The sequence below is a fragment of the Rhinatrema bivittatum genome, chromosome 4 (assembly GCF_901001135.1).
Source record: "Rhinatrema bivittatum chromosome 4, aRhiBiv1.1, whole genome shotgun sequence".
Taxonomy (NCBI): domain Eukaryota; kingdom Metazoa; phylum Chordata; class Amphibia; order Gymnophiona; family Rhinatrematidae; genus Rhinatrema; species Rhinatrema bivittatum.
In genome coordinates, this window is record NC_042618.1 from 182,176,031 (window position 1) to 182,196,498 (window position 20,468).

Here is a 20,468-nt window from a genome sequence, read left to right on the forward strand (position 1 = left end):
GACTCCACCTTGGAATGCCCTTGTCCCATCCCTAAGGAGGTTATTTTCTAAAGCATTATCGCATGCGTTAGGGCCCTAACGCACGCGATAAGGCCATATCACATGCGAAAAGGGCCTTTTCATCTGTGATATCATGCAAATTGGGGGGAGGAGTCAGGGTGGGGAGGGGGCGGAGTCAGTGGTGTCTCTGCTGCTGGCGATAATGTTACTAACCTTATCGTCAGTGTTGGCGCTATTTGGTGTGAAAGCTAGCAGCCGGCACACTGCCGTGGTGCCAAGGCTGCGGGCTTTCGCAGGCCTGCCCCCCACTTCGCCCCCCCCCCCCCCCCGCCGCCTGTTTTCGCAGGATTCATCATTCTGCGAAGAATGATGAATCCTGGCCAAGTTATCTGGCTAACTCATGGCTGGTCAACGTGGCATGATTTTCAAATCCTATTATTTGTCTGGTTAAGTGCAAACTTAGCCAGACAAATGAAGCTGAAGATCAGTCACACAGTGTACATTTTTCCAGGTCATGTAACTAAAGGTAATTTTTTAGGAATAAAGCTACTAAGTTTTACTCCATAATTATTCTGATAAAAGCACTAGGAGCATCACTAGTTATTGACGCTGATAGTGTCACGATGCTTGCTAAAGCTGGGTTATACTATCCTAAAGCTGGGTTATACTATCCTATTAAAGTCTGTTGAAAGTTGAATTTTTAAGGCATGATTTATTTAGTTTTTTGCCCCATAGATACAGAAAGGAAAAATCCTTAGTAAATCAGGCCTTAAATCCTCCACCTGAATTATTAGAAGTAGATTTTAAAAGCCTGGCATGCACCAAAATTGGGAGATACGCGCATGAGTCAGACTTGCATGCGCCCACCGAATTTTAAAAGCCACTCAAATGCATGTGTATCTCCTACTGCATGCACATCTCAAAAGTTGTCAAAAAGGGGCAGGATATGGGCAGGGCATGGTCTGGCTGTTTTGGGGCATGGCCAAGAGATGGGCACATAAACACTTACACACCTGCATGTGCGCCCAGACCCCCTGCCACGTAAGTTTACTTCTACTAGGGACGAGGTGTAAATTTAAAAAAAAAGCCATACCTGAGGAATTTTAAGGGTCTGGGGTAACTAGAGGAAGTACAAGCTATTCAACCAGGGAGGAGTTGGAAGATCTAGCTGTTAACTGAACTGATAAAACTGGCAATGGCGTAGACGCATGTCCCTTTTAAAATTCGACTTACACGGTAGAAGCAGGATTTATGTGCACAGGCGCATGCCCACTTAAAATTGGGAACACATGTGGCACACGGTCATGCTATTTTATAACATGCATGCACATATGTGTGCAAGTTATAAAATGGCCACGTATCTGGGAACGCACTGACGCACACAAGACAAAGTGTGCCTGTGTGCTAATTTGAAAGTTACCATCCCTGTGCTTTCTATTATTCAAAATGATTATAGTTTTTAACATAGTAGATGATGGCAGAAAAAAACCAATTGGCCTATCTAGTTTGCCCAGTTCTTCAGGTCCACATTGCTAAGGATATATCCCAGCTGTCATCCATAGAAGTAGGCTATCACTCTTTATCCAAATCAGTTTTTGCTGTCTTCCTCATTGTTTCTCTACCATATTTGGTACATGTGCATACAAGTTCACATATTTAATTTAACACTCTGCCCTTGCCCCCATTTCTTAAAACCAAGCTTTGTAATAAGGAACATTTAGACACATCTGGTAAAATCTTAAAGAACATGAAAAGGGTCTAGAAAGACATAGAGGGTCATTTTCTGCAGCCTGCATATGGCTAAAGACTGTGGGTACAAAGTACTCAAAGACATTAGCCCAAACTATCAAAGCGGAGTTATGCACATTAAGGGGGTTATTTACTAAAGGTTTTCTTCCATTTTTGTGTCTATGGAAAAGAATGCTTAGTAAATAGGGCCCTAAGTTTGCTTTGAAAACTCCTGGGCTGTGCCAGTATGCGTGTACACATACACATAGGAAGTTTCACATGCTCTTTCATGTATGCGCATACATGTTTTCCTTGTCCCAATTCTGCACCCCATCATATATGTGTGGGCAAAAGTAAGCTTGTTATTGAGTTATATGTTTACTTTTCCCTGCACATCTCCCCGGATGATTTTCAAAAGCCAATTCAATTTACTGTATAAACCAGAGTTTATGTTTGTAAATCTTTTTGAAAACTACCCTCCTAAAATCCTCACCTTTAACTAGTTTGTGGAACAGTGTTGGCATATCTTGGGCAATAGTTTCTTAACATTTTTCCACAGAGTGGGATTCATCCCTTGAAAGCAGGGTCACATTCAGTCAAGTAGATGTGTGTGGTTGGTGCTGTCTTACATAAATTAATGTACAATGGCATTTATCAAAGGACTGTTATAATGAGGGTTCCTGCAACAGTTTCATAAATTACCAGCAAAGGAAACCAGTTAATAATATCCTCAGGAGATCCACCCAAAAGACTTCTGTTCAATGTTAACACCTGAACACATCCACATTTGGCTTCTTTATTCTGATTGCATCACGTTCACTGTACACGGCAACAACAAGGTCCATATTCAAAAGCATTGAGCTGGATAACTCAGAAGCTATCTGGCTAAATGAAGATTTGGACACTTATCTGGATAAGTTGGGGGATAACTGGGAGGAGGTCAGTTAGGCAGCTGGCTAAGTCTGGTCAGGCCAAAGAGCTGTTCTAAAGTTAGCTTAAAGACAGCCTGCTATATTAAATAGTGTACTGCACTACTGAATGCTGGACAAGTTTATCCGGTTACCTTTACTATCTGGGCAGTGACTAAATATGGACCACAATGTAACTAGATAAGTCAATTAAAATTACAGGACAGTTTTCAAGACTTTAAGTTTGATTCTATGATACAATCCATCCAATATAATCAGACCTATTTCTGTTCTATGGATTGCCACAATTACATATATTATGTCTCACTCCAGTATGAGAGGAAAAAAAAACCATGCAAGGGATGTTAAGCACATTAAAACACTGCATCCAAAAACATTTTCTCATGAACCCATTGATTTGAATAGGCAGTGATGATGCTCATTTTATCCCCAGACGTCATTTCAAATTTAACATTCAAAGGAAGAAACATGCATACAGATGCTGGTCATCTGCTGGTTGCACCTCTCAAAATACAAGTCCTAAATAAGGATGATTTAAAAGCAGGGTATATAGGTTGCTGACAGTGGGGGGATTGGTCCATAAGACTAAAGTGGGTACAACACAGCTTCCCCAGTTTATTTTTTGCTGTGTGTTTATGATAAATCCTATGCACTTAAAAATGTTTCTCCAAATCCTAAGTGGACAATGGGACTGTTAATATCAATAGTACCTTAGGCATTATAGGCATTGCTCAAGATTTTGCAGCCATATCTTCCCAAAATTCTAGCAAGGCACTTGAGACTTGCTGCCACTTTAAAAGGTACAGGTTGGTCCTTTTGCTTCCAAGACCCTGAAATTGGGGTCTCATGTAATAATACATAGCTTCTTCTAGATCAGTATGCCAGTTGTTGCTAACATCTGTCTTGGCTCATATCACATCAGTACAAATTCAGTTAACAACTACTGTAGACAAATGTTAATTTTGAGAATGTGTTGGATAGAAAACATGGACTCCTGATTTCAAGTCTCTATTTTTAGTTCTAATTAAAATACATATATATATATATACAGACATATGCACTAAATGCACTAAAACTGCTGATGAATAAAAGTATCAGCACAAGAAGAGTGTGCTGATGACCCTCGATTAAAACAAACTCATATTTTTAATGCTGAAAACAAAAGAAGGTAGCATCTTTATTTGGTACATTGTGTAACATGCTAAGAAGTGATTAAGGTTAGTGCTGTCTCTGGGGCCAGCCTGGGTTAGATTCCTGGTTCAGGTCTTTTGCCCCCCTTGAGCTGCTGGAGGCAGTGTTCACAGCCCCTGGGGTGGAATGTCCCAGTCACTGTCTAACAGTGACACCTAGTGTTTGGATTTGGCTCCACAGTTACAGGATACTGGAAGGAGTCCTGCTGCATGGCCCCCAGGCGAGAACAACTGCTGCAATGACTGGGCTAAAGTGAGCCAGGAGGGGATATAAAATGGGGTAAAAACCCCGGGGAGTGGCAAATGAAGGCTCAGGCTGCTGGATCCCAAACTTGGCTGTGATCCAGCTGGATGTCCTAAGGAGCAGGAGAAAACTGCTGGGCCCCTCTCCCTCCAAAAATGATTAGTGTTGCCCCCATATAAGTTTTTAAAATTTATGTATAGTGATATTAACTTTCACTGTACCCATTTATATACAATATGAGACAATGGAGGAAGGAAAAAAGATAAAACCCAGGTCTTCAGACTACTCTCCCTGGTAGAATGAGCTATAACTTTTGTGGATGACTCCTAAACAACCTCAAAACCCATCAATAGACCTGGGAAGAGATGGTCTTTGAACTGGATGGCCTACTACTAAAGAAAATGCTATTATTACAGACTACCTGCAGCCAACATGTCTATCCTCCCACACAGCAGATCTAACCAGACTGTTAGGAGGGGCATGAAATGGAGATATATGGGGGTTTTTTTTTAACTTGTTAATGCCAGAATCAAGTCCTAAACAGTACCCCATATATATTATAGCTAAAGAAATTGTGCCAGTGCCCTAAGGTCTTCCAGATTTAAATGCTTACAGAGGCACACATACCATCTATAGTGCAATTAATTAGGGTAGCCAGTGAAACACTGTTTGTAGGGGACGACCTGACATACAAACCTGCTACTCACATGCAATTCTTTGCACGCTGGAGTGCTGGGAACTTGCAGAAGCAGCCTAAATTTGTACTTGATACAAAAGAGTATTATTTCATTTCACACTGGTCTCTGCACCCACAGAAACAGGACTTGTGTTTGTTTTAACAAAACAAATGGTAGGTCATGCAAAGATGACCAAGAATTTTAAGGCTCTGCCAGTGATTTCTTAAGAATAACTGATTAAGCTATTAACAGCAGTTGATTAAGTATCTGTTGTTTTCTGATATGACAACTGTTTTTTTAATTTCATGGAAAATACATAGCACCACCCATTTCATAGTGCTGACAATGCTTCTTTCAAAGCAACTAGGGGTTGGAAAGTTTAATAGAAACTCTACCCACCCTGAACTCTGTAATATTTCAAAAATGTACATGCCAAGCAGTAAAATCCTGCATAAAAGGGAACTATTTACTTCTTCAAACATAATTTTTAAATGTCAGCAGCTCCACTGCAGTGTTGTAGTTCCTTTTCAAGGAGCTATGTAGACAGGGTCTGATAACACTTCATCTCTTTGGTTTATAAATGGAATAATGTCATAAACATCATACTTTCACACTGCATGAACCAAATGGATATTAGACACTAACATGATGTACTAAGGAGCATTAATATAATCTGTTAACGCATTGCAAACAAGATGAATATCATGAATAATAGTGGCTGATGCAAATTAGGTATGTGTTACCGTAAACTAGAGGTAGGCTACTCCAGTCCTGGCATGCCACATACATGTCTGGTTTTCATGACATCCACAATGAATATGCATAAGATATATCTGCATGCAAGTACCTCCAAATATACCTCATGCATATTCATTATGAATGTCCTGAAAACTAGACTGGTTTGTGGCACTCCAGGTCCGGAGTTGCCTACTTCTGCTAGAGACAGTAAAGTATGCGTATTAATGTGGACAGTAAGGCAAAAACTGCTTCTCTCCAAGTTTTTGACATTGATGTATCTGTGATACATTTTACATGTTTTAATGCATGTACTATTTTGTTGCACTAATAGGTATCGAGCCATTTTGCAAACTTTAGCATCTCATTATCACAGACTTCCTGTTAAAACTATCACAATCTAGTTTTTATGTGTTAACAGAGCTGTTAAATGTGTTTAATGTGCTTTAACAGATTTATGATAGCGTTAACACACTTTAGTACATTGGCCTCTATGCCTGTATGCTTCCACAGCTGCTCCTAGATATGCAAGAAAAAAATTAGAAAGCAGATGTAAACCAAGGGTCCATCAAGCCCAGCATCCTGTTTCCAACAGAGGCCAAACCAGGCCACAAGAACCTGGCAATTACCCAAACACTAAGAAGATCCCATGCTACTGATGCAATTAATAGCACTGGCTATTCCCTAAGTAAATCTGACCAAAAGCCGTTAATGGATTTTTTCTCCAAGAACCCATCCTAACCTTTTTTGAACCCAGCTACACTAACTGCACTACCCACATCCTCTGGCAACAAATTCCAGGTGTTGTAAAAGACGTTTTCTATAGCATCTTGCACTTAAGAACTAAATAAGTGTTTAATGTGTCCCTTCACCTAACTCTGGAATCTTAATAGGTTGGGATAGCTTTTACTGTACATACAATTTTGAGACCAGATAGGTACTGAAGACTGCTGACAACTTTTCTCCTACCAGGTATGCTCTAGCCATCTCACAGTTTAAATCATGTGGGACCAGTTGCATTCACAGACTAAGGAGACCTTGAATGGTTTAAAACCAGTGGCTTCAACCCAGACTTCAGACACACCCAACCAGTCAGGTTTTTTAGGATACCACAATGAGTACACACAAGATAGATTACATGCAATGGAGGTAGTACATGCAAATCTATTTCACGTAGATGTGATAGGGATGCCCAATTTTGCCCCTAATTAGTAATCATTGCCCTTTGATGGTATGGGATTATTGGCCTCAAGAGATCTTCTTGCCAGCACTGTGAGTCAGTGGTCTCCATCCAGACCTTGCCCCTAAGTATGAGGTCAGCGTATTGTAAGTATTTTAATGAGGGGGACCACTCTACATTGGGAGGGGTTGAGAGTCTGAATAAAAAAGTGAGAGGGTTGGAGTCAGTCTTAACTCAGAGCTGAAGGTATTCAGGTGTCTCTCCTTGCAAAGGACACTTGGCAGGTCTTATCACTCCACAGAGATAGTATGGAGAGTAGGAGAGAAAGAAGAAGTTCTGAGATTCCAGAAAGAGAGCTTGGAAGTGTTCCTGAGGAAGTATCAGATTTTGAGGAGACCTAAGAGAGAAGGGAATTCACCAGAATCTTGGAGGAGTGTTCCATGGAGCCCTAAGGGAGAAAGGTCTGCCTGGGGAAAGCCACAGATTGCTGGCTAATCAAGCAAATCAGCCAGAAGCTCACCAAAGAGAAGCGAGAGAAAGGAAAAGATTAGCATCACCCAAAAGGTACTGGAAGGGCCCAGGAGGGTATTGTCTTGAAGAGCTTACCTTTGTAGGAAAGAGTGGGTGAAACTGAAACCCATTTTTGTATTTTTGGACTTTGTGTACAGTGTGGTGCACTACCAAATGGTATATTGTGTTCTGGACTTTGTTTTTCCTGCCATCAGTTTTGCAGTAAAGACTTTATTTTGAACAACAGCTTGGAGAATGAAGCGTGGTTTTTGGTGTAACTGGCTGGTGTGCAGAAGAGTAACAAACCCCCTCCCCTAAAGACCTTGAAAAGGCTGTCTTCCACCCTTGCCCTGTGCGAGAACTCCGGGAGTACAAGGGACCTTGCATGATCCATAGTTCTCCCCATATGCCCCCATGCCCAAGAGCTGACCAGGGCAGGAGTTACACACACTCATTGTGGATATCCTGAAAACCCCAAAGACTGGTTTGAGGAGCACTGCCTTAAACCATGGGATGGCTGGAGCACGCCTGGCAGGGAAACAAGTGTTGTGGCCTCCTGTATACCTCAGAGGGAAACATCAATCACCACCTATCACGGTTCCAATTTCCTCCAAGTCCAATACAGTCACTAGAATTCTGCACTACCTCCCCCTGACATAAAATCTATTATAAAAGACATCTCTCAAAGCACATATGGACTTAGACATATGCACAAAAAGACTAGATATAGTCAACAAAACATCAACACGGCAACACTGCTGAACCCATAGCCCATGGAATGAAGTACTTAGAGCAGTTCAACAAGGCAGCTAGGAACATAAGCTTATCACAACTCAAAATATACCACAAGCACTGAAAGCCAGTGGACAACCTCTCACTCCATCTGATATTTGCTAATTAGCTAGGCAAGAGAGTAAGTACAAAAAATATTTAACTAGCTCTAGGGAAAAGCAGCTTTCCTCTGATGTACAGCACAGAGTTTAACATCAAAGAGCTAATGTAAATGTTGCCCTTTACTCTCTTAACTCTACGTTTAGGTGCACAGCCTCGATTTTGATGAAGGTACTCCACTTTCCATCAGACTTTAATGTTGTTTAATCTGACAGATGTCAAAAACTGTAACCCTGAAAAAAGCTACAGCTAGCAATTTTCTCTTATTAAACATTCAGAGCATTATCTTTTTTAAACTTCTGAGATTAGCAGGTTGGGCATGCACGAGGAAGTCTTAGAAAGCAAAGAGTAGCTCCCTAAGCACATAATAAGCTCAGAATATGTATTTTTCTCTCTCAGGTCTGCAATAATTACAGTTGATTAGTTTCTATGGTAATGTCCTTTCCTTCAATCTGATGTCACCTGGAAAGCTTCACTAAAGTGAAGATATCAGGCTTCTTTATCAAAATACAATTTAAACTATCAAATTCAATTCAATGTTTCTGAATATCTACAATTAATTGAGAAGAATTATCAGCAGAATTCTAAATGACTTTAATAGCTTTGAAAAATCACAATTGAAACCTGAATCAGATAAATTGACATTTCCTGCTAGGATTGAACTCGGTGCTTTGCTTATATTTGAACATTCAACTATGGATCTTTCATCATTCATTTGGCTACTTTAAAGTACCAAGTTTCTCATTCAGCTATTAGCACAGAAGGGAAAAATGGCCGAGGAACAGAAAAGAACGTGTTAGATAATCTGGTTAAAGAGGAGTGGCTAAATGGTGAATTCCCATTTTCTGCTAAATCCTTGTGTAACCTTATGGAAGTTAGTTTAGTCCTCTGTGATTCTGTTCTAATCCCTCTTCTATCATGGAGTCTATGAAATCTCAAGCAGGTCTCTTTACCTCCATGTGATTTAGTTTACCTACCTGTCACTGGTTATTAAGATCAGTGATACATACGTAAAATAGTCAGAAGGCGATGAAATATAATGAACAAACTTATTCACAACAAACTATGCAATAATAAAAATAATAACATAGCCAACATCATAAATCCTATAACATAAGACTTAAAACCTTGAATATTTATATATACACTCTAGAACAGTGGTTCTCAACCTTTTTTCTGTCGGGACACACCTGACAGATGGTTCTCACATGCGTGACACACTGAACACATGACCATCATAGGGCTAAATGTAAAAGTACAGTTTGCATCCATAGGAACCCCCCCCCCCGACCCACAATTATGGATGTAAAGCAGAATTATGACATTCCCCATACAACTCACCCTACAAAAAATATTCTGGTTCTAGTGTCATCAAAGTAACAGCAACACAAACTCCTACTACCAGGCTCAATAGCCCTACTTATGAAAAGATAGCAGTTTACCACCAATGCATGTCCTCTTGAGAAAATACAACAAATAAGACTGATACAGTAAAATACCTCACCTCGGTCACATACACAGAACCGACCTAACATACTCCCAGGATCTGCAGTAATGCACATAAACTAATCAGCACACAATTACATTATGGAATGCACTCAAACAGTAACAACCCTACCTATGAAAAGGCAACACTACAAATATTAAATCAGGCCCTAAACACCAATACACCTCCTATTAGGAAAACAGAACTAGCAAGCAGCTATAGATCCCCACACAGAAATAATTGTATAAATATACTAATAAGCATAATAAATGTTTCTCAACAACTATGAACAGAATAATATCCAACAATTAAAAACTCATAAAAATTATTTTAAATTCTCTAAACACCAATAAAATATTTCAAAACAGCAGACACATCACATAATATTCAGTAATTAAAATGGCAGTCAATCAAGAAAAATAAACTTGAAAAGCCATCTTTACTAACCCCCTCTAGCAGCTCTCCTACTACTCTTCCATGCAGGCCAGTAGCACACACCAGAAGCAGTAGTGGCTGAAGCTCTGTACTCATGGTCCTCTTCCTTAGTGCCCACGACCAGTCTCTCTGTCTCTCACACACACACACACATACCAGTTACACCCCCATGACCGGTTTCTGTCTTTCACACACCAATCATCTCCCGACCAGTCTTTCTCTTACACACACACCAATCATCGCCCGACCAGTCTTTCTGTTAAACACACACCAATCATCGCCCGACCAGTCTTTTTGTTAAACACACACCAATCACCTTCCCGATCAGTCTTTCTCTCTCTCATGCACACACACCCACACACACACACACAGGCATCTCACTCCCATGCTGTGTCTCACACACACCCAGGTTTCTCACTCCTATGCTAGCTCTCGCCACATGCACAGGCTTCTCATTCCCACAATCACTTTCTCTCACACACACTCCAGTCATCTCCCTGACCAGTCACTTCCATTGTATCTCCTATATACACACATCTCCTCTCTGACCAGTTTCTCTCAATCACACACATGCTCTCTCTCACACACTTACATAGATGATCTCAATCAAATGCTCTCACTTACACACCGCTCTCAATCACAGTTACACATACACACTCTCAATCACACACACATTCTCTCACTTACAGACAGGCTGGCTGGCTGTCTCTCTCGCTCTCACTTCCTGCCCCCCCTCCCCCTCCCGGAGCACAAATGGTAGCTGCAGCAGCCTCCTCCTCTAGCCCCACGCAGACCAAGAAAGAAGAATCCCATCGGCCACGGGAGGCTAATTCTGCTGTTTCCTGTGCTGAATTCTGGCGGCTTCTGATTTTGCTCGGGGCTGCTGCTGCTGCTGCTACTTTTTCGTGTATCCTGGCTCTTTCTTTTTCCCGCGCACCCCAGTGCTCATCACTTCCTGTTCCGGGCCGGGGGGGGGGGGCAGGTGCGGGAAGAAGAAAAGGCCCAGCCGCAGTTGCCAGCCTCCACTAACACTGCTGCCATTCCCATATGGGCTTGAACGTGCTGATAGCTCGGGTGGTAACGGCAGCAGTTTAAGATTGTCCCTCTCGCTCAGTGAAGGAAGAGGAAGGAAGAGCAGCGGGAGACCGGTAGCATGCTACACACCTGCCGCTGCTTGGTGACACACGGGTGTGTCGCGAAACACCGGTTGAGAATCGCTGCTCTAGAAGAAAGAAGGGTGAGGGGATATGATAGAGATATTGACATACCACAAAGGTATGAACAATGTGCAAGAGGCAAGCATTTTTCAGTGCAAAAGAAGTTCTGGAACCAGAGGCTAAAAGGCGGTAGGCACAGCAGTAACATAAGGAAATATTTCTTCACAAAAAGGGTGTGGATCAGCCTCTGAGTGAAAGTGGTGAAGGCAATGGCAATTTGAGGCTGATATTAAAAAAAAAAAAAGCTGAGCCCCTAAATTTAGGCCTCTAACTTAGGTGTCTAAGTTTTCAGCTGAAAATTCAAATACATTTAGGGACCTAAAAGCTTGGCTCCTAAATTTAGAATGGGTATTTATTTGCCTAGATTTATGATACTAAATTAGATACCTAGTTCTGAAAACCAGTGCTAAGCTCCTAACTTTGTTTCCCCCACCCCTGTAGCCACCCAATTTTTAGCCGCCTAAATTTAAGTTTGTAATGAAACTAAGATCTTAAATTTAGGAACTCAGCAGTAGTAAATTTTCAAAAGGGCAAACTCTTTGGGCCTAAAATTGAGCCTAAACCCTTTGGGCTCAATTTTCAAAGACTTTAGACTCCTATTGGAGTTAGGCTCCTAAATTGGCTCTTTTCTGAAAATTTACTAGGGCTAAGTGCCTAAATTTAGGATCCTAATTTCATTAGGCCCCAAAATTTAGGTTCCTAAAAAATGTTCATATGTTATCCATCTAAATGGCTTACCCGGCTATATTCAGCCTTTATCCAGCTAAATTCTAGCCGGCTAGTAAGTTAGGTAGCTAGAATTTAGCCAGATAAGTTAGGGGCATAACTGGGAGGAGTTAAGTTACCCAGCTAAGTCCAATATTCAGAGTTAACCGGTTGACTTAGCCAGCTAAATCTGGTCAAGTCAAACAGCTGTCCTAAAGTTAGCCAGCTATAGTTAACCAAAACCAAAGAATCCATTAAGATGAAAAAATCATATAAAATACACCAACATTCACCATAGGACAAGCCTAGGCTTAAGTCAGTGAGAATTACTGTTCAAATATCAAAGACCATCATACATTATGTGACGCTTAGTCATGCTCATTGTTGCGTCCATCGTTGCTAGACGGCTTCGCCCATTTGCCTCACTTTGTTCACGGCTCCTCCCGGTTAGCTAGGAAAGATGGCTACCGACACGTCTACAAGCTGACCTCTCTGGCCGGAATGGCTATGGTGCAGCCTCCCGCCATGCTCCTCCCAGGTACCTACTAGGGTGCGCGCGCACCCGTCTTTATTCCAACCTTGGCGCGAACCTCGGGGGCATTCCCCCTTGCTGACATCACGCCATCCGGGTATATAACCTATTCTAATTTGCTAGCTCATTGAGTTAGCAAGGACTCAAATCCATTCCTGTCTACGCTACTCTTCCACTTCCGTGCTGCCGCTGGAAGCTCTCTCTCTGCCCTACAGGGTAACTGCTAACCTGGGTACCCGCTCCTCGGGGGCCCTCTGCTTTATTTCAGGTGCCTTACAGGGAACAGGTACTCGCTCCTCGAGGGCCTGCTCTCCCTGCCTCGGTGCCTGCACTTCCTTCTACAACCTGGTGGAAACGCAAACCTACAGCAAACACCTAGTGAGTACTCTAACTCTCAGTCTGTCTCATCCACAGTACAACCTTGCTGGGAACCTGCTTCGGAACCTTTCTATACCAACGGGGTGAGAAGGGCTCCCTCTGCCGAGGTCCCTGAGACTGCTACTATCAGACTACCTCACTACTGCCACCTCTGGTGGTACTCTTCAAGCTGTATAATAAAGAACTAACTATGTTTGTGTGTTCTGAGTCTAGCCTAGTACTGTGGCTCCTCACGGGGCTCCTCCCCATGGGCGTGGTCATCTGCCACAGTACCCAAGGATGCACCCAAACACCTCTTAACCATAACACTCATCAATAGAGTGTTATTATAGCTTTACATAGGCTGCATCCAAAAGTATAATCATTGGTCTGTAGAAATATACATATATACTTTTTATAAAGTATTTTTGTATTGAAATTAAAATATACTTAAGTTAGCAGTAATTATGAATCTTCAAGTGTTGTACCACTAAACACGACACCGTTCAGTGTTTCGTCAATTTGATGTATGAACACATCATGACTTTTAATTTTCTCAGGAGTCTCATGGTTTCTGAAAATCCAAATACACTATATCCACTATATTACCATTATCCACATGTTCTTTAAACCCCTTCAAAAAAGTAAAGCAAGACTTCCCTTGTATAAATCCATGTTGGCTGTGTCTCATTAAACCATGTCTTTCTATATTTTGTTCTTTAGGATATTTTCTACGATTTTTCCCAGCTCATCGGTCTATAATTTTCCCTGGAGCCTTTTTTAAACAACAACATTACAATGGCCACTCTCCAATCTTCAGGTACAGTAGAGTTTTATATTCCGCTTTATCGTACTTTTTTCAGCACTTCAAAGTGGATTTCCCTATCCCCAGAGGGCTTACAATCTAAGTTTGTAAAGTGACTTGCCCAAGGTCACAAGGAGCGACAGTGGGCTTGAACCCTAGTCTCCTGGTTCATAGCCACTACTCTAACCACGAGGTTACTGCTCCACTCCACTTTACATGCACATCTATCGACCAGGCCCTGAAATTCCCTGCCCAGTCCATGCCCCACCCCTTTTTGGAAGCTTTTCAGATGTGCATGCAGCGGGTTTTACCAATGTACCTCTGGCAGAATTTGTAAGATGTGTAGTATTTTTAAAAAACAAGAGTGATCAGACAAAACACTTCTGGTTTTTTTTTTTCATTATTTATTTATTGTATTTCAAATTACATGTCCAAGAATACACTTGAATTGATAAACTATGGGACAATTATAAAGAGATAGTATATATATTGCAGTAATTGAAAATAATGATTTAACAAGAAAAAAGAAAAATATAATTCTCATCTAATCCCGGTCCTCAAACTAAGGAGATCCAAGTAACACAACTTCAGGAAAAAATAAGATAAATTCAATTAGTAATACTGGCATACATATGAAGACTTAATATTATCATGAAGCGGTTTAAACACTTAACAACAGAAGCTCCACTATGTACAGCAGGAGAAGATGAGACTATACAGGGCAATTTATGACTCAAAACAGCAGTTAACTGCGCAGGAGAGAAGAAAATATATGTAGCATTTTGATATTTAATAAGTCATTTGCAGGGAAATTTTAGCAAGAATAAAGCACCCAATTTTAACACCATGGGTCTTAATAACCAAAATTGCCTCCTCTTCTTTTGAGTTGATCTGACCTCATCAGGATATACATTTTTAGACTTAGGAAGTTTTTCTGATGATGTCGAAAAAACATTCTTAGGACCCAATCTCAGACTGACTCCATAAGAAAAGTTACTATAAGAGTCACAGGAGTGACCAAGTTAGTCTCTGAAGATTCACAAATAGCAGTGACATTCAACCCATCTGGTTCAATCGGAGAAAGTACTTGCATATTCACATTATTTGATGTATCTTTTTTAAAGGGTGAGAGATAACATACCCTAGTAGTCAGTGGTAACGTTTGCTCAGGTGTTTCTAGAAACTCCAGCAAATATTTTTTACACATATCTTTAGGAGGGATAAGTGGATCCTTGAGAATTTATAAAACATATATTCCTTCCCCACATTTGATTCTCCAATTGCTCCAATCTAGACGTACCAAATTTATTTTCTTTAATGACAACCTGTTGCAAAGCAGTAACACTTTGAAGTTCCACTGTAGCATTCTCCAAGGATTTTTTATGGTCAGTAGTTTCACTTTCTAGTGTTTGCACACGAGTCTCTAGATCATTAACCTGATTTACCACTGGATTAAGTTTCACTGAGATATTGCTATTTAAAGTCTGGGTTGCTTCCCAAATAGACTCAAGAGTAATATTAACTGGTCTTACCAGCTCAGAGAAGGATATTTCTTCTAGGGGTAAAACATTTTCCCTGGTCTGCCACTGAGCCTCTGTTCCAGTGAGTTCCTCAGCTATACCAAGAGTATCAGCCGGTGCTGGAGCGATTCCCATGTGTGCAGCTGCTTCAGAATGAGGAACAATGGACACAACATCATCAATTGGCATCGTGCCTCATTGAGTTCCATGTGACCTCGCCTTGGCTGGATTGGCAGGAGGGATCCGTTCTTCAGCAGAGTTGTAAATGGCTCAGTGAGAGGGTCGAGTCCTTCTTCTTCCCGACACAACTCCAGCAAGCCTTCTCCTGGATTGATATCTTATTTTTAATGTTTCAAATTAAACTATTACACATCACAAAATAACACAATCATTAAACAAACCATAGTGATAAAGGAAATAATAAAATGGTCCTATTAAAAAATTTGCATAACCTTGAATGTTTGCCATCTCAAACAGGTTGAGATGGCAATGAAGGGTACACACCTGTACCTTGTTTCATTGTAATTAGCGTCTGTGTATAAAGAGTCAATAAGTTTCTTAGCTCTTTAGAAACCCTTGTGTATTTCATCCAGGGCTGCACTGACTTTGATGGTTACTGAAGCATGGGAAAAGCAAAACAACTGTCAAAGGATGTGTGAGCAAAATAAGTTCAACTTTATAAATTAGGAAAAGGATATAAAAAGATATCCAAAGATTTGAAAATGCCAATCAGTACTGTTTAAACTCTGATCAAGAAGTGGAAAATAAATTATGGGCTCTGTTAATACCAAAATACCAGCACACGAGCAAGGGCTGCATTCAGCAATCAGATAGCGTATACAACAAGTGCAGAAGAATTCTCTGATGGTCCAAAGTTTTAAAAATATCAAAGATTTTAATATGGCAACTCCACTGTTAGGAACATAATATCTCAATTCAGATTCAAGGGTCCCCCGACATGGACCCCGTGTTTCGCCAAGTTGGCTGCGTCGGGAGGGACAATACAGTTAGAACATCTTTCGTTTTCCATATAAAGTAACAGGTTACAGGGACGCAGCCAACTTGGCGAATCATGGGGTCCGTGTCGGGGGACCCTTGAATCTGAATTGAGATATTATGTTCCTAACAGTGGAGTTGCCATATTAAAATCTTTGATATTTTTAAAACTTTGGACCATCAGAGAATTCTTCTGCACTTGTTGTGAACGCTCTCTGTTAATACCAAGTCATGATCAGGTAGTATAAAAAAGATTTCAGACACAACTGCCAGGAACATTTGTCGGGATGCAAAGAAAAACCCAAAAGCAACTTCTACTGAAATACTGGCTTCTCTGAAATAAAGTGGTGTGGGTGTTTCAGCATGCACAATAAGATACTTGAACAAAAATGGGCTACATGATAGAGTTGACATAAAAAAAGCCATTGCTGCACCAATGCCACAAAACAGCCTGCTTACAATATGCCAGACAGCACCTAGAGAAGCCTCAAAACCTCTGGAACAAAATTATTTGGAGTAAAGAGAGAAAACTGAACTTTAGTCACAACCATAAATGCTATATTTGGAGAGGAGTCAACAAGTCTATGAAAAGATGCATGTGAAGTATGGAGGTGGATCTCTGCTGTTTGGTGGGGGGGGGGGGGGGGCAGGGAGCTACAGCAGCACAGGGAATTTAGTCAAAATTGATAATAGAATGAATGCAGCATCTTAGCAGAAAATATTGGAGGAGAATTTGCATTCATCAGTCAGGAAGCTACATATGGGGTGCCCTTGGACTTTCCAACATGTCAATAATCGAAAACGTAAGGCCAAGTCAACCCTTCAGTGGATGCAGAAGAAAATGAAGGTTCTGGAGTGACCATCCATCCATTGCCAGTTTCACCAGTTCATTCACCAGGTTGCCCAATTAAGAGCTAGGTCCTCCAAACCCCCCCTGATTTAATAGCCCATACACCCCCCAGTTACCCCAGACCCTTTAAACCCCTTCAAAATGGCTATTTTTATTGTTGTTACAACTTACTCCACCTTCATAGCAGAAGTAAACTTATGTGCAGTGAACCAGGGCACATGAGTATTTACGCGCACATTTCTTAGCCACACCCCAAAACACCCATGCCACACCCAGATCACACCCATTTTTGAAATTGAGTGAGATGTGCGTGCAGTGGGATATAAATACATATCTGTGAGGCTTTTAAAATTTGGTGGGCGCATGTGAGCCTGACTTGTGCGTGCTTCTCCCAATTTTGGCGCACGCTGGGCTTTTAAAATTCATCTTTAAATTTGGCTTCCAGAACCTCCCTGCCACACCTTCTTATTTCATTGGTGCCCACATGCACCAAGACAGCTGGCTTCTCTCCAGCACTGTCTAAAATCCTATCTAGGTAGGATTGAAGTCCACTACCTTTGCACCAGTCAGACAAGTTATCAAGTGATCCTAACATCCATCAACCATGCAGCTATCTACATTCCTAATGATCAAATCACCAACTATGATGGCTGACCTAACCCTTTCCTCCTGGGCACAAGCCCTTAGAAACCCATCCTCAATGCAAGAAGATAATGCATCACCTGGAGTGCAGGTCCTAGTTACAGGATCACTTCTGCTATACCAAGATAATGCTCTCCATCCAGGTGACTCCTCTAAGGCATCACAGGGGCTGCCTGTTACATTTGCTGGCTCGCATCACACAAGCCGCGCACTCATCCACGATGCATGCCGAATCTGGCCCTGGGCTCTGTTCCCCAGCAGCAGGACCCTGCCGACTATCGCGCAGTGGCAGGATGCCTTTGTCATGCCCCCCCCTCAGCTCCGTTAAAGGGCTCATGGCAGGAAGATCTCTGTAGTGCCCTTCAATGACATCATTATCTTCAGCTCTTAAAACGGACTTTGCCTCAGCAACGGGTCATCTACAGTCCCGCTGTAGTTTAAGTTGTTGCATTCTTCCTGTGCTCCAGATCCCTGCCTTTTCTCTCCAGCCCAGCCTGCCTCATCCAGTTACCCTGCTCTGTCCTGCCCTGTTGCCTCTGTCCATCTCTGTGTCTTCCATTGCTACTCTCAGACTGACTACTGGACTTAACTCATATCTGACCTCTAACCATCCTTGCTTGTCACCCACCTATGACCTCTGCCTGGACTTATACCCTTGCCTGCTGTTTGCCTCTGACCCTAGCCTGATGCTGGACCTCTGTTCAATCCATCACCCTAGAGACTCTCACCTAATACCTGCCAGCCCCCAGAACCCGAGGGCTCAACCTGATGGGAAAGGAGCTGGTATAAGTGAAGCTCTTGACCAGTCTCAATCTAGCCTAGGTCTGTAAGCTGTCAGTGAGGACCTGCAGGGCCATTTCTGCAGGTGAGCCAACCTCACCACAGTTCCAAGGGTCCACGAATTTTACATTGCCAGACTGGAGTTGGGACTTGGATATTATGTCCAACTTTGGAATTTTCAATAGGCACCCATTATGTCTCTGCCTAGGGCAGCAAATATTTAGGGGCAGCAAGCTGGCTAAGTTTTGCTGTCATCTAGTTCTGCTGAATCTCATTTAGCAGAGAACAGCCCTTATTGGGGGGTGGGGGTGGGGGAGGGTGTGTGAAAGCACCAAACATGTCTAGGGGCAACAAAATCCTATTTCTGTCCCTGATTATGTCCCTGAAGTTCTCCTCTATATACCTTTGTCTGCCTCAGCTTCTCCAAGTTTGCCACTCTAGCCTCTAAAGATCAGACTCATTCACTGAGAGCCAGAAGCTCGTTGCGCCAGGCACACACATACAACCTCTCACCAACTAGTAACAAAAGAACATACCATACTAGATCAGACCAAGAGTTCATCAAGCCCAGCATCCTCTTTCCAACAGTGGCCAATCCAGGCTACAAGTACCTGGCAAGTACCCAAAAACTAAGTATATCCCATGCTAGTAATAGCAGCGGCTATTTTCTAAGTCAACTTGATTAATAGCAGGTAATGGACTTCTCCTCCAAGAACTTATCCAATCCTTTTTTAAACACAGCTACACTAACTGCACTAACCACATCCCCTGGCAACAAATTACAGTTTAATTGTGCGTTGAGTGAAAAAGAACTTTCTCCGATTAGTTTTAAATGTACTACATGCTAACTTCATGGAGTGCCCCCTAGTCCTTCTATTATCCGAAAGAGTAAATAACCAATTCACATTTACCCGTTCTAGTCCTCTCATGATTTTAAACACCTCTATCATATTCCCCCCTCAGCCGTCTCTTCTCCAAGCTGAACAGTCCTAACTTCTTTAGTCTTTCCTTATATATTTTCCATTCGGTGCAAAAGACCGGAAGGCCCCCATCTTGCTGCTGGACTGCTGTCTGCCTCTTAATATTGTTGAATTAATTTATAAGAAAAATTACTAAGCCAGAAAGAGCTGGTAACTTTCAAACTGGTGCGTGCGTCAGCCTGCACCCAGGGATTCGACCATTTTATAGCATTTGCTTGCAGGTTATAAAATAGCCTGCCCGCACACATACGTGCACCAAATTTTAATTTGGCGCGCAAATCCTGCATCTACCATGTAAATCGGGAGATTTTAAAAGGGGTGCACGCTGATATTATTCCCAGTTTTACCAGTTCATCCCCAGTTCACCCAGTTAAGAGCTAGGCCCTCCAAACGCCCCTAAAATAATAGTCTTTGCTCCCCCCAGTTAGCCCCAACCCTTAAAACCCCATAGATCTGCCTAGTTTTCTTTAATTTTCAACTTACATGTCATCCATAGCAGATGTAAAGTTACACAGCAGGGGAACCTCAGTGTGTGCCACATTGCATAAGTATTTATTCACACATCTTAGGTTCACACACCAAAATGCCCATGCCCCACCCAAATGACGCCCCCACCCTGCCCCTTTTTGACAGTTTTTGAGATGTGTGTGCTGTGGGAGATATACGCATATCTTGGCTTTTAAAATCTGCTTGGCACGCACGAGCCCCTTATTCACACATCCCCTAATTAATGCATGCACTGGGTTTTTAAAATTCACCTTTAAGGCTATAATACATGAAAAACAGTGATACAACCATATCGCAATAATATCATGTTTTTACCATAAAACTTTGCTCCTATTGAAATTAGCTGCTTTGCATGCATAAAAATTACTAATTTATTTATTTATTTAACGCTTTGATATACCGAAGTTCGTATAGACATCACATCGGTTTACACAGAACAGATAGAGAGGAGGAAATGGAAAAGAGCAGGGTGGAAAGTTACATTAAAACAAATAATGAATGCAAGGCAGCTAATGCATAGGTAATCATATGCAAATACATTAACACAGCTTGCCTCAAAAAAAAAGCAAGCT

The 20,468-nt window shown here is 41.7% G+C and overlaps 1 protein-coding gene and 1 long non-coding RNA gene across 7 annotated transcripts in view; one reads left to right on the top strand and one right to left on the bottom strand.

Annotated features, from left to right (window-relative positions):
• The window catches only part of CEP112 (centrosomal protein 112), a 1,022,051-nt gene that overhangs the window by 223,816 nt on the left and 777,767 nt on the right, over positions 1-20,468 (bottom strand). The gene's annotated exons all lie outside the window — the stretch shown is intronic.
• The window catches only part of LOC115090357, a 48,131-nt gene that overhangs the window by 5,032 nt on the left and 22,631 nt on the right, over positions 1-20,468 (top strand). Inside the window, exon 3 of the long non-coding RNA XR_003856388.1 lies at positions 13,540-13,636. This is a non-coding gene — a long non-coding RNA (uncharacterized LOC115090357). The remainder of the gene's footprint in view (positions 1-13,539; positions 13,637-20,468) is intronic.